General features: G+C 46.4%; 1 long non-coding RNA gene across 2 annotated transcripts in view; it reads right to left on the reverse strand.

Moving 5' to 3' along the window:
- The window catches only part of LOC146028714 (uncharacterized), a 103,141-nt gene extending 99,707 nt beyond the window's left edge, over positions 1-3,434 (reverse strand). For both annotated transcript variants that reach the window (XR_014455260.1, XR_014455258.1), the window contains exon 1: positions 3,330-3,434. This is a non-coding gene — a long non-coding RNA (uncharacterized LOC146028714). The remainder of the gene's footprint in view (positions 1-3,329) is intronic.
- Positions 3,435-14,361: the final 10,927 nt, after the last annotated feature.

Consider the following 14,361-nt stretch of genomic DNA (forward strand, 5'->3'; position numbering starts at 1 on the left):
ATGTAGTGTGTATATATATATATATATATATATATTTTTTTTTTTAATTCTTATTATTTTTTACAGACCTGCGCCATTATAGAAGACAGGCAAGGCACCGCCAACATTGCAAGTATGCAAAGGCGTAACTACCATTGGTGCAAGGGGTGCAACTGCTATGGGGCCCAGAGCTGAAGGGGGCCCATCTTTACAGTCTAAGATATATGTGCCTTATTCATTTATTACCAACAGTTGCTAAATAGGGGGCCCATACAAACTTTTGCTATGGGGCCTATGAATGTCTAGTTACGCCTCTGCAAGTATGGTACAGTACATTACAGTGCATTTATGGTACAGTCTACTGTACACAAAGGCAGATTTCTACCTTATGGGCCCCTAGGCAAGACACTGGTATGGGGCCCTCCTAAAACAACCCATTACTATATTTTTGCTGCTAATTGCAAGCAGCTTCAAATTAGAACCTCTGCACATATTTTCTTTGTTGCATGATCCTAGAGGGTAGGCAACTACTGTATGAAGTTCTTACTGTACTGTATCTACTACTCCCCTAAATAATAATGTAAAGTGTTATATTCAAATTATTTATAAACATTATAAGATAGTTTGTTGTGGACTAAAGCTGCATCTATTAGCATAGCTTACCTCTGGTGCAGTTATACAGGTTAATACCTTTAAGAAAGAGTGTACAATTGCATAAACTGTTGTATTGTGGTCCAACGCACAAAACAGATTTAATTAGAAAAGTTATGAGCAAATATAGATAATTACAATAAAGAATGAATCTAACAGTATAGATATAGCCTAACAGTCTAGAGAGTGTTACAGCATAGATGAATCTAACATAGATGAGAATTACAATCAACATATACATACATCAGCAAGTGCCCCCAGGATCCAGGATTATCCGTCGTAAAGTAGAAGACATTGATTGTTATCTAACTAATTCTGGTGCCAGATATTTATACACGGTCTCCAAGAGCACATCATTCAAAGGTGAAGATTTCTCTCATCGGTACAAGGGACACCCCCTCCAAGTTCTCAGTGGCCATATGCTGGCTTACATAAGAATGAGGGCTTTGTTTCCCCTCATAAATACGCAGCCCTCATGGTATGAGGGCTGAATGGAATTGGCCGTATACGACCCAAAAATATGAATAGAAATGTGACAAATTTACAAAGCTCATTCAGATTTTATGACGTCTTAGTCGTTTGTATCCATTCAATTTCCTATTGAATACATAGGATATGGCAGCATCGCATGGATCTGTCAGTTACATAACCCTTTGCATCTGTGAATGTAGGATGAATTTAGTTCACCCAACAGATAATCACTGATAAACACTAGGTCTAGCCTGGGAGTGTGCATGTCTTTTAACTAATGTTATTATACATCCTCAGGGGGCAGCTGGTTTTACATACATTTAGTATAGTAACAGGGGCATAACTGCCAGAGGCAATGGAGAAGCCTAGATGTAACTCCAAGCCACCCTCATCTAGCCTGTCTATGGTGTTTGTCCCTATAACGACTCGCAGCAAGCCTGGGCACATGGCAGCACAATTAAGGTGCGTACCCACGGTAAGATATAGTGCAAAATCTAGCACACTATCTAGCTAGTTTCGAATAGCATGCTAGATAGTGCACTATATCTTACCGTGTGTACGCACTATCCAACGTACGATGCGCACTCCCGCCGGTCGTCTGGGAGGGAGCTGCTCGGGTGAGCATGCAACTCAATCTGGCTAGAAAGCATAAGATAGTATAGTGCAGTACAGCTGTGATGTGATATCGTATATGATATCTTATGCACATTGTACGTTATTGTAAGCACAAATCTTATGCTTTTGACCACTGGGACTATCCTGGGAAATCGTATACAATATCATACGGAACATAAATCGTACCGTGGGTATGCACCTTAAGTCTTTCACCCTGGGCTGACCGGTCAGGGGATTTAATGCTTTGGCCGGGTGAACTTGTATAAAAGGTTTCACCCAGCTGTGACATTACCCTGCTGGGCCCAGTGCTGGTTGTCAAAATATGGGGGACCCCTATACCTTTTGTCCCCCATATTTTGGGAACCAGGAGTGGCCCATGAGCCTGGTGCTGGTTTTAGAAATATGGGGGTACCCAATTTTTTTGTCCTCCTGAATTCCTGAATTCCGACAACCATGAGCCAGGGTCTGGTTATTGACATGGGGGGGGGGGGACTCACGTCATTTAAATAAAAATAATCATTTATTCTTTTTTTTCTTTTTTTTTTTACACAGGGCAACATTGCACGGCCTCTTCCATCCAGGGGCTGGTGGTTGGTTCGCCAACCGCCAACCCCCACCAGCCGCTAGAAGGGGACACGCGTGTCCTTCTAATGGAGCTCCCACCCGGAGGTCCCTGCTACCTCGCCGCCAGTCCCCGATGCGGTCCCCCACCTCCTCACTCCCCCCCTAACCCTGTCCATCTCCTTGCAGCAGAGATGGGCAGGGTTTGTGTCCCACGCCACACGGTAACTGAGACACACATGCGTGTGGGTCCCTCGCGCATCCCAGTCAGATGGAGTGCCATCTCGCTGGCGCTGGCTGAGAGGTGCTCCATCTGTACATGTGGTATTCCTGTGGGATAAAACATTTCCTTTGATTTGATGGGATGGCAACTGGGTTGGAAGCATAGCTTTAAAATTGTAATGGTTATCCTTAGCCAACAATAACCATAGGCGTGCGCAGCCCGTTTTATTAGGGGGTGCACCACACTTGTACCCCAGGGGCAAATGCCCGCCCCCACACATAGGGGGTTATTCAGGTTGATTCGCAGCCTTGCGAGTCTATCAAACCCCGCCCGGCTTAGCCCGCACATCAGCGAATGGATGTTTTGCATAAACATCCATTCGCATTGCTCGGGTGTCCGCCCACATCATTCGATGGTCACCGACCATCGAATGATGATTAGCGTGCACGCATATATAAGTGACTTTTAAGTTACTTACATTTGCGTGCATGCTGCCGTGGATATAGGCGGGCAGCTGACATCCGGTGATGTCAGCTACCTGCCCCACACACATACAGAGCCCCCCCACACATAGTATACATATGCACAGCCTTTGCACACCCACATACACACACAGTACACAGAGTCCCCTCCCACACACGTAGTGCACATATACACAGCCCCCCTATGCACACACACACAGTTTACTTACAAAAAGCTGATAAACACACACCTTTATGACATAACAAAAAAGCAGCCAGCATTATTAAAGACCAATATACCTTCCCCCTTCCCCTCTAAAACAAAGTCATAGCCTCATATAACATACAATCCCCCTGTTCCAGCTTACCTGCAGCACATTCAAACACCAGGAAGTCCTCTCCTCACTCCTCACCCAGCCACTCGTCCAGCACTGTTTCAGTAAGGCCTGAGAGGAGCTGTCTGTGCACTTCAGCTCCCCCTACAGGCAGACGGCTCCCGGAAAAAAAAAAAAATATTTTCTGTGATGTAGGACCTTGCTGCAATCGTGCAGCAAGGTCCTGTCATAAGAAGGTGCCTGTGCACCCCCGGCACCCCCCCTGCGCACGCCTATGACAATAACACACAACAGTAAATTGCGAAGAAGGGCCAATTAAGTCTGAGGTAGAAGAGGAAGGCTCCAGCACTCAAGTGAATAATAAGAGATAACGGAGTATGAAAAAAATGAGTCTGTGCCCAGAGATATAGTCCTGGACTCAGTGAGTGCCAAGAGGGGAAAGAAGATAACATAATTGACAAGATTAATCTATCATCCTCTGTGCTACTGGTTATGAGTGAAGCTGGTCCATGCACTGACTGTCTACCACAGAAAGAGCAGTAGCTGTTGGGTCAAGGGACAAACTGGCAGAGGGACACAAACTGCATCTTTGTTAGCGAGAGGCAAGCGGTGGCAAAAATAAATACTATTGTACAGTACTGTATGTTATCAAGACTACTAAGATTTTCAATGAAAGAGAAAGGTGACATACAGTACAGTACTTGTTAGAAAAATCCCTGTAAGAAAGTTTGTTCTTGGGATTTGATAAGGTAATTTATTGATTACCTTTACCATCAAGGATTTATTAGCTTCCATCATAGCATGAGCTACAGTAGTCTGTAACTGCAATATTATAATGCCAATCCATTGTTATTGTGATTCATAATTCGGCATCACAGCTCATTTGCATTATAATTACCTTCCACGGGAATGTTATTCAGTTTTAACCTTGCTTACCTTTCAGCTAATTCTACTGATCCCTTACTGTATTCCCTCACCTTGTATTGTCACATAATAAACTGTCACACTGCCCTGTCCCCAGTTTATATCCATGTAGTACTAAGTGACATTTTCAGTTCTCTTGCTTTTGTTTTATAGGATCACATTTTTTAATTTAAAACCCAAATGTCACTTTAAAGCAGAGCAAGCTCTATGTACAGTAGGATATGGTCATTGGGTCTACAGCAAGTTGGTCGACAATCATTAGGTCGACACTGTTAGGTCAACATAGGTCAAGGTCGACATGGGTCTAGGTTGATATGGGTTTAGGTCGACAGGTCATTAGGTTGACACAAGCATTAGGTAAAAGGTCGACATAGGGTTTTTCACTGTTTTTTGAGCCGACATGTGCCGACAGGCGGTATTTCATGCCCTACCATCCACTAGGGTGTGGTGGGAGAATAAAATAGTGTGCAGAGCGTAGCGAGGCACCGTGCCCGAAGCATAGCAAGTGAAGCGAGCGATGCGTGGGGATGCGGTGTACTGGGAACTGTGTCCATGTCTACTTTCGGGTCCAAAAACTGTGAAAACCCCCATGTCAACCTTTTGACTGTCGACCTAGAAACGGTCAACCTAATGCTCGTGTCGACCTACTGACCTGTCGACCTAGACCCATGTCGACATTGCCCCATGTCGACCTTTTTCCATGTCGACCCAACCCTGTACAGTATAATGTGATCTCTATATGCAGGTGAGACTTTTTGGCATTTTTTATTTTAATAATAAGTGCTTAAAGTGGCAGCACTGCTATTCATATCAGGTTCTATTTAACAAGAAACTGTATATCTATTCATGTTACATGTGTATTATTAATTAAACGTAACCAATGATATTTGGTTATTTGAATGTTACCAGTATTACCTCAGATTGTAGTGGTGAATGTCTGATTGATATTCTGAGTAAATACCTGTCCTAATATTCAATGACAGACAATAGAGTACAGTTCTCATTTCCAATATCACTAGATGTGTCAGCTTGTGTTCTGTTTTACATTCACAACTCTCTGCTGATACTTGATTTGGAGACCGAGTATGACATTTGTGCTGATTTTGTTGCCAGCAATACTTTATCCTATCTTCCGGATACAGCAGCAGGCAAAACAAAAAAACAGCTCCAGCACCTTCACTTCACACATTGCTATGGCAGCAAAGTGATACAGATGGACAGGTTCCTTCACAGCAACACACCGCATGTAGGAAGCTGGCACCTCGCAGAGACGGAACCATGAACTATATCTGCCTGTGTCACTGTCCATGCAAAAACAAAACACTTCATTTTCTATGCAGTTTGGCTGCTGCTAATGTCAGTGTTGCATTGAATGATGCGATTAATGATAAATGACTAAGTAACATATACTCAGAATTCTTTGTGAACTGAAAGCCGTGACCTATTAGAAAGACTGAAATTTATAATTCCATATCAGAATAACATTTTGACTCTAAAATAAAGGAGGTCATTCTGATTGACTTGCAAAGCTGCAAAATTCGCAGCTAATTAAGTTCACTTAAGTTCACATCAATCAGGAGATCCATTTTCTGGATGTCATGATCAAATTGGAAAATGGAATCATATCTATCTATATATATACAGGATTGGGGGACTGCAGGGGCATAAAATACCAACGTTTCGAAGCCCTGAGGATTTTTTATCAAGGTGCAGATGAGAACATTCTCAGCATGCAGGGGGAGGCTTGCTGGGACTCATAGTTCCATAGTATTAGACAATAGTTTTTAATTCAATTTTTTACTCTTCAATCAGCCTGGTACCCAACACCCAGGGGTACCGGGGACAGTACTATGAGCAGGTAAGTTCTGGAGCCGGGAGGGCTTCATCGGGGGGTCCCCCCTCCCCCAGGACCCCTACCCAGGCTGACTGGTCGGTAGGGATGAATGCTTTGGCCGGGGGGACTTGTGTAAAAAGTCTCCCCCTGGCTGTAGCATTACCCTGCTGGCTGGTTGGGCCTGGGGCTGGTTCTTAAAATATGGGGGACCCCTATTCATTTTGTCCCCCATATTTTGGGAACCAGCCCCGGTCCTTGAGCCTGGGTCTGGTTTTTAAAAGTCAGCGGAGCCCTATTTCATTGGTTTTCTGATTTTTTAAAACCACACCTAGCTCTTTTTTTAAATGTATTTATTTATTTTTTAAAAAATTTTTAACACACTGCAGCCTGCACGGATCTGACTGATCCATACTGACTGCCTGTAGGAATTCGTATTAGCGGCAGTATATACGGCCGCTAATACGAATCAATACGAATGAATACGACATCGGGGATTACAAAGCAGTCGTATTTGACTGCTTTGTAAATTATCCCCCGGAACACGAATTTGCATATGGCTAAATGCCGTATGCATTCGTATTAATTCGTATTAAGAATATGAATACAAAAAATCGTATTCGTATTCTTAGTAAATTTCCCCCAAATTGTCAAAGTACCAAATCACTGGGATTTGAACCATTGTTCTATCTTCTAAGTTTTTATTGATTAGCACTTACGCACATCACTCTGAGCTAACTCTGAGTTGTCTATAATATATTATGAATGTAATTAAAGTGTGTGTGCAGGAACACATAAATAATATGCATGACTCAACATAGGTGACAAGTAAGAAATGCTGTCAAATGACTGACAGGAGAAAAAAAGACCACAAATAGTTTTACTTCAAAAAGCTACCTAAAGAATTAGAAAGTTTGAGTTCTGATTCCATAAGTATGAATGAGCATACTCAAATGGACAAAACCGTGTGCACTGCAGGGGGTAGATGTAACATGTGCAGAGGTAATTATATTTGGGTGTTATTTTGTTTCTGTGCAGGGACAATACTGACTGCTTTATTTTTACACTGCAATATAGATCTCACTTTGCAGTAAAATCCCACCAAAAATTAATTCTCTCTGCACGTTACATCTGCCCCACCTGCAGTGCACATGGTTTTATCCATTTGAGAAGGAATTTGTCTTTGCGAGTGAACCAGAATAAGGGCCTAAGGTAGAGCTTTTCTGTAAGCTACTTTTATCTTCTACAGCCTTTTCATTGTGATCCTGATTCAGAGGCATTTGCAAAATACACAGTGCGTCTTTGTACCCAGAATCTATTATATAACATGTTAATACTTCAGTAGGCATCTTGGGTTTTATTCTGGTTGATCCGCAAGGCTGCGAATTTGCAGCCTTGCAAGTCCACCAAACCCCACCTTGCAATTGGTTGGCTGGGGCCACACATTTGCAAGAACGATTTGCTCGCAGGGGCTTGCGAATGGATTTTACACAGTAACATCCAATCGCAGGGCAGGGGGAACCTCCCACATCTTTCGAGGGTCGCCGACCCTCGAAAGATGTGGAAGGTGCACGCATATAAAAGTGACTCTCAAGTCACTTACATATGTGTGCACACTGGGAAGGAAACACTAGTTTGCAGGAATCTATAATATGCAAACTCTTTGTTCTATGGAATAGGATTGCCCCCTAGCAACAGCTGGTGGGTGGGTTAGGTGTAAGCCTCCCGACATATGCTGGAATGGTATAGTAAAATAAAATTTTCACTTACCTTACCACAGCCAGGGGAGTAGGGAGCTTAGCTGCTGATGCATGACATGTGCACAGGCAGTGCACATGTACTGCAGGTCATGCATGTGCACTCTATTCACATGCTCCTGCTGAATATATGGCTAAGCCCCGCCCCCTGAGGTAAGATTTTACAGAAGCTTACAGATGGCAATCATAAGGTGGAACAAGAGAGAAATACCATTGCATGTAAAGACCATTGTATGCAAAAAGAAATGATAACTAGAACATTCATAACGAACATAAATTAGATCTGAAAAACTCTACTGGAAGAAGTAAGAATGAAAACTGGGTTGAACTAGAAACCAACAACTGAAATAACTGCCATGCTGTACTGTAGCCAGGCATGTTATAAACTGAGGCAAACTTGTGAGTATAGCAGAGAAGAGGAAACTATTAATTTCTGATCTTTAGGTGGCTGCACTTGTTGCTTCTTCTAGGCCTTTGGAGTGCCTTGAATCAAAGGATACTTTAGGTATATAACCGAACCTTAGAGAGTACAAGCAGCAGACCTAGCAAGGTAATGGGTGGGAAGCTGTTGCTAGGTGGCAATCCTATTCCCTAGAACAAAGAGAGTTTGCATATCATAGATTCCTGCAAACTAGTGTTTGTTCGTCGGGAGGCTTGCCACCTAGTAACAGTTGGTGGGTAGACTACCACACACCTGGTGGTTGCTCCAACGAACGCTATTCTTTGAGTACCAGAAGGCCACCAGTAATGTCTAAAGAAAGTCCAAGAGGATGACTAATGTGCAGCTTGCAATACAGTGTCACGATCCGAGCTGTCAGACAGACTTTCTTACCGGCCTGTGCCTCCGCAGGTTCAGCTTGCGGTCCAAGTGTCATCCCTGCCGGCGTCCTGTCTGCCGTGCGCCATCATTGCTGCCATCCTCCAGTCCTCTCAGCGCTGCTGAGTCCGCGGCTGCGCGGCGCACCGCTCTCCTGTTTCCCAGTGACAGCACCCAGTGCACGGCAATCCGTCTGTCCGCCGCCATTGCTTCCAGTATCCAGCATGGCGTGCACAAACATACTTTCCCGCCATAGCAGACATGGGGGCTGCCATGTTCTTCCCAGTCACATGTTTGCTCTGCCCAATCCTGAGGGTTCTGATCTCCCAGTCATACCTGCCCGGCCAATCCTGGCCACTCAGTGGGTATAAGTATGCTGGGAGCTCTCAGAACCTTTGCTAGTGCTTCAGTTGTCTCCAGTGTATGGTCAGCTGTCCTTGTCTCCGTGCAAGTGTATTTCCTGCTGGTGTTGTCTCCTATGCTGCAGTGTGTTCCAGGTTGTTCCATCTCCTGTGAAGTCCAGGTTATTCCATCGCCTGTGATCCTGCCTCTTCAGCCCAGCGATCAAGCCCAGCGATCAAGCCTAGCTCCGGGACTCTGGTCCTTCCGATGCTCCAGCATCACCCACCATCGATGTTCCAACATCGCCTGTAAAATCCGATACTCCGGATCTCCAGCTTCCAAGCTTCCGTCCGTCATTCCGGACCCACAGTTCCACATCCGATACTCCGGATCCGATGTTCCACCATCGATACATTTCTTCAGTCATCTGTAAAGTATTGCTATCTGCATAGACTGTATCACCATTCCTGCATACTTTACTGTCTGTCATATTACAACCATCTGCTAAATAAACTCGGTTGTATTTTACTCTTGACTACTCATTGGCTCCGGGTGCACTGTCGCGCATTCCATGCGCAAGGGTCCTCTCCAACCTCCCCGGTTCAGGTACCGGTCCAGGTCCCCACCAGAGGTCTCTGTCTCGTCAACTCAGACCCCTGGTGTGACAGTAAGCACTAGCCAAATGGATCCAGCCGCAAGCCAAGCATCACCATCCAGCCCTGTACAGCAACTGGCTGTTCGCTTGGATCAGCAAGAGGCTGCGCAGAGCCAAGTGATTCATTGTCTGCAAGATCTGTCTTCCCGGCTGGATAAGCTACAGACCACTCTCAGTGGCCCTGAGCCTGTCAGAGAACTTCCAAGTCCAGTTCATCCTCCTGTAATGGCTGCTGCACCTCGCCTTCATCTGTCTGTCCCCACTAAGTATGATGGGAACCCCAAGACCTGCCGAGGTTTTCTCAATCAGTGTGAGATTCACTTTGAGCTGCAACCCAGCAACTTCCCTACTGAAAGGGTCAAGATCGCCTACATCATCTCCCTCCTATGTGGAGCAGCGTTAGAATGGGCGTCCCCTTTATGGGAAAGATCTGATGCCATCTTGTCTAATTACAAGGACTTTGTGTCAACATTCCGGCGCATCTTCGATGAGCCTGGGCGATCAGCATCCGCCTCCACTGAACTCCTCCGTCTCAGACAGGGATCCCGCTCCGTCGGGCAATATCTGGTCCAGTTCCAGATTCTGGCGTCTGAACTCTCCTGGTGTGATGGGGCCTTATACGCAGCTTTCTGGCATGGTCTATCCGACCGTATTAAGGATGAACTCGCTACCAGAGACTTACCCTCAGGTCTAAGTGACCTTATTTCGTTATGTATCAAAGTAGACCTACGCTTCCGAGAAAGGGCTGTAGAACGTCACAAGAGCGCTCCAGTTAAAGTGCCAACTCCTCCGCCTTCTTTACCTACTGCTCCAGCGGTCCATTCCAAAGAAGAACCAATGGAGATAAACCGCTTCCGTTTGTCTCCAGGAGAACGTCGACGTCGTCGGTTGGCACAGCTCTGTCTGTATTGTGCCGATCCCGCACATCAAATTTCTGCATGCCCAAAGCGTCAGGAAAACTCCTCCTCCTAGCCCGTCAAGAAGAGGGTAGGCTAGGAGTAATTAAGTCCTCTCCATCAGCAACCGATTGTGTACTTCCAGTTTCCCTACAAGTTGGTCAGCATTTCAAGACTGTCTCCGCACTTCTTGATTCCGGTGCCGCTGGCAACTTCGTTACTGCAGAACTGGTTCGCAAGTGGGGGTTGCCCACTGAAAGTCTTTCCAAGACTGTCTTCCTTACTGCTGTGGATGGCAGTAGGATTCCTGATGCGACAGTCTCCCGCAGAACTTTGCCACTTACAGTAAAAGTGGGAGTCCTGCACACTGAACTTTTGTCCTTCCTGGTTTTACCCCGAGCCACTCATGCTCTGGTTCTGGGTTTACCCTGGCTCCGTCTTCACAATCCTCGCCTTGATTGGAAGACATCCGAAATCCTTTCCTGGGATCCTTCCTGCTCCGGTACCTGTCTCCAAAAGGTACTTCCAGCTCGTCATTCTTCAGCCGATGCAGCAGACCTTCCGCCTCTTCCCTACCAAGAGTACTCAGATGTATTCAGCAAGTCTGGCGCTGATATTCTACCTCCTCACAGACCGTGGGATTGCCCTATCGACCTTATCCCAGGCAAAGAACCACCCAGAGGTAGAACCTATCCTCTCTCTCTTCCAGAGACTCAAGCCATGACCGACTACATCAAGGAAAATCTGGCAAAGGGATTCATCCGTCCTTCGACTTCTCCTGCTGGCGCAGGATTCTTCTTCGTAAAGAAGAAGGATGGAGGCCTACGTCCCTGCATTGATTATCGCGGCCTCAATGACATCACAGTAAAGAACAGATACCCATTGCCCCTCATCACCGAGCTGTTTGATCGTGTCAGCGGTGCAACCATCTTCACGAAACTCGACTTAAGGGGCGCATATAATCTCATCCGCATACGAGAGGGCGACGAGTGGAAGACGGCGTTTAAGACCAGAGACGGCCACTATGAGTACCTCGTCATGCCCTTCGGGCTCAGCAATGCCCCAGCCGTGTTCCAGCACTATGTCAATGAGATTTTTCGGGACATTCTGTATCGACATGTAGTCGTATATTTCGACGACATTTTAATCTACGCCAATAACATCACAGAACATCGTTATTGGGTCAAAGAGGTTCTGTCCCGGCTGTGAGCTAATCATCTTTACTGCAAACTGGAGAAGTGTGTCTTCGAGGTGAAGTCTATACCCTTCCTAGGGTACATTGTCTCCGGTTCTGGTCTACAAATGGACCCAGGAAAACTGCAGGCCATCCAAGATTGGCCAATTCCCTCTTCGCTGAAAGGTATTCAACGTTTCCTGGGTTTTGCCAATTATTACAGAAAATTCATCCATAACTTCTCTTCTATTGTGGCACCCATCACTGCCCTAACAAAGAAAGGGTCTCATCCAGCGAAGTGGCCAGCAGAAGCCATCGAAGCCTTCCATCTGTTGAAGCAGAGGTTCACTTCAGCTCCCGTGTTAAGACAGCCTGACACCACCTTGCCCTTTATTCTCCAGGTCGACGCCTCCTCCGTGGGTGTTGGGGCAGTCCTCTCGCAGAAAGCGCCCGATGGTCGTCTTCATCCCTGTGGGTTCTACTCTCGTAAGTTCCTGCCCGCAGAATGTAACTATGCCATCGGCGATCAAGAGCTCCTCGCCATCAAGCTGGCATTAGAAGAATGGAGATATCTTCTAGAGGGCGCTGTCCATGAGATCACAATGATCACAGACCACAAGAATCTTCTGTATCTCAAGTCTGCTCAATGTTTAAATCCCCGTCAAGCCAGATGGACACTCTTCTTTTCCAGGTTCCGTTTCAAGCTGTCATTCTGTCCAGGGACACAAAATCGAAAAGCTGATGCCCTTTCCCGCTCATGGGAGCAAGATAGTGAGTCAAAGTCCACACATCAACATTTTATTATTGATCCAGTGGCCTTCTCCGCAACGGGAGTTTCAAATCTCACGCCCCCTACAGGGAAAAGATATGTAAAGCCAGCCCTAAGGAAGAAGTTGCTTTGTTGGGCGCATTCTTCAAAATTTGCTGGCCATGCAGGCATTCAGAAAACTTACAAATTTATCACCAGGTCCTACTGGTGGCCGTCCCTTAAACAGGATGTACAGGACTTTGTCTCCTCTTGTGCCAAATGTGCTCAGCACAAGACCAGTCGTCAGTCTCCTCCTGGGCAATTGATGCCACTGTCAGTGCCACATCGTCCTTGGACGCACATATCTATGGACTTTGTAACTGATCTTCCAGAGTCTGACAAGTTCACTACCATCTGGGTGATTGTTGACCGGTTCACCAAGATGGCTCACTTCGTTCCCCTCACCGGTCTTCCGTCAGCTTCCAAGCTGTCCCAGCTCTTCATTAAAGAGACATTCAAGCTTCATGGTCTGCCTCTTGAAATCATCTCCGATAGAGGGGTCCAATTCGTAGCCAAATTCTGGCGAAGCCTGTGCTCCCTGCTTCAAATCAAGTTAAAGTTCTCCACAGCCTATCACCCTCAAACAAATGGCCAAACGGAGAGGGTGAATCAGGATCTTGAAGCATTTCTCCGCACATGTGTCTCTTCTTCCCAAGATGACTGGGCTCAACTTCTTCCATGGGCAGAATTCTGCCATAATAACCAATATCATTCTTCATCAAATGTCACTCCATTTCTTGCCAACTATGGGTTTCATCCCCGAGTTCCTGACTTCACTCTGCAACCTGTGTCCTCTGTTCCAGCAGTCGACACGACCATCCGGCAATTCATCAAATCCTGGAAGCTCATTCGTTCTTCACTTCTGAAGGCTTCAAGCAGGTACAAAAAATTTGCCGACAGGAAACGCAGAGCTGTGCCAGCCCTCCGTCCAGGAGATCGTGTCTGGTTGTCAACCAAGAATCTTCGATTGAGAGTGCCATCGATGAAGTTCGCTCCCCGATATATTGGCCCTTTCCCAGTTGAGCGAGTCGTCAATCCTGTGGCTTACAAACTCAAGTTGCCGCCTTATTTGAAAGTGCCAGCTACATTCCACATTTCGCTGCTCAAGCCGCTGGTTCTGAATCGCTTTCATTCCAAGCTCCCCAAGGCTCCTAAGGTTTGCACCCAGCGTGGAACAGAATATGAGGTCAGTAAAATCTTGGACTCTCGCATCCGATATGGTCGTCTGCAATATTTGATCGATTGGAAGGGCTACGGCCCCGAAGAACGATCATGGACCAATGCCATCGATCCGGGCGTTCCACTCCAAGTTTCCCCGCAAGCCTAAAAGGTGTCCTGGGGCCACCCTTAAAGGGGGGGTGCTGTCACGATCCGAGCTGTCAGACAGACTTTCTTACCGGCTAAGTGCCTCCGCAGGTTCAGCTTGCGGTCCAAGTGTCATCCCTGCCGGCATCCTGTCTGCCGTGCGCCATCATTGCTGCCATCCTCCAGTCCTCTCAGCGCTGCTGAGTCCGCGGCTGCGCGGCGCACCGCTCTCCTGTTTCCCAGTGACAGTACCCAGTGCACGGCAATCCGTCTGTCCGCCGACATTGCTCCCAGTATCCAGCATGGCGTGCACAAACATACTTTCCCGCCATAGCAGACATGGGGGCTGCCATGTTCTTCCCGTCACATGTTTGCTCTGTCCAATCCTGAGGGTTCTGATCTCCCAGTCATACCTGCCCGGCCAATCCTGGCCACTCAGTGGGTATAAGTATGCTGGAAGCTCTCAGAACCTTTGCTAGTGCTTCAGTTGTCTCCAGTGTATGGTCAGCTGTCCTTGTCTCCGTGCAAGTGTATTTCCTGCTGGTGTTGTCTCCTA

This window comes from Crinia signifera, chromosome 1, assembly GCF_055691185.1.
Source record: "Crinia signifera chromosome 1, ASM5569118v1, whole genome shotgun sequence".
NCBI lineage: Eukaryota > Metazoa > Chordata > Amphibia > Anura > Myobatrachidae > Crinia > Crinia signifera.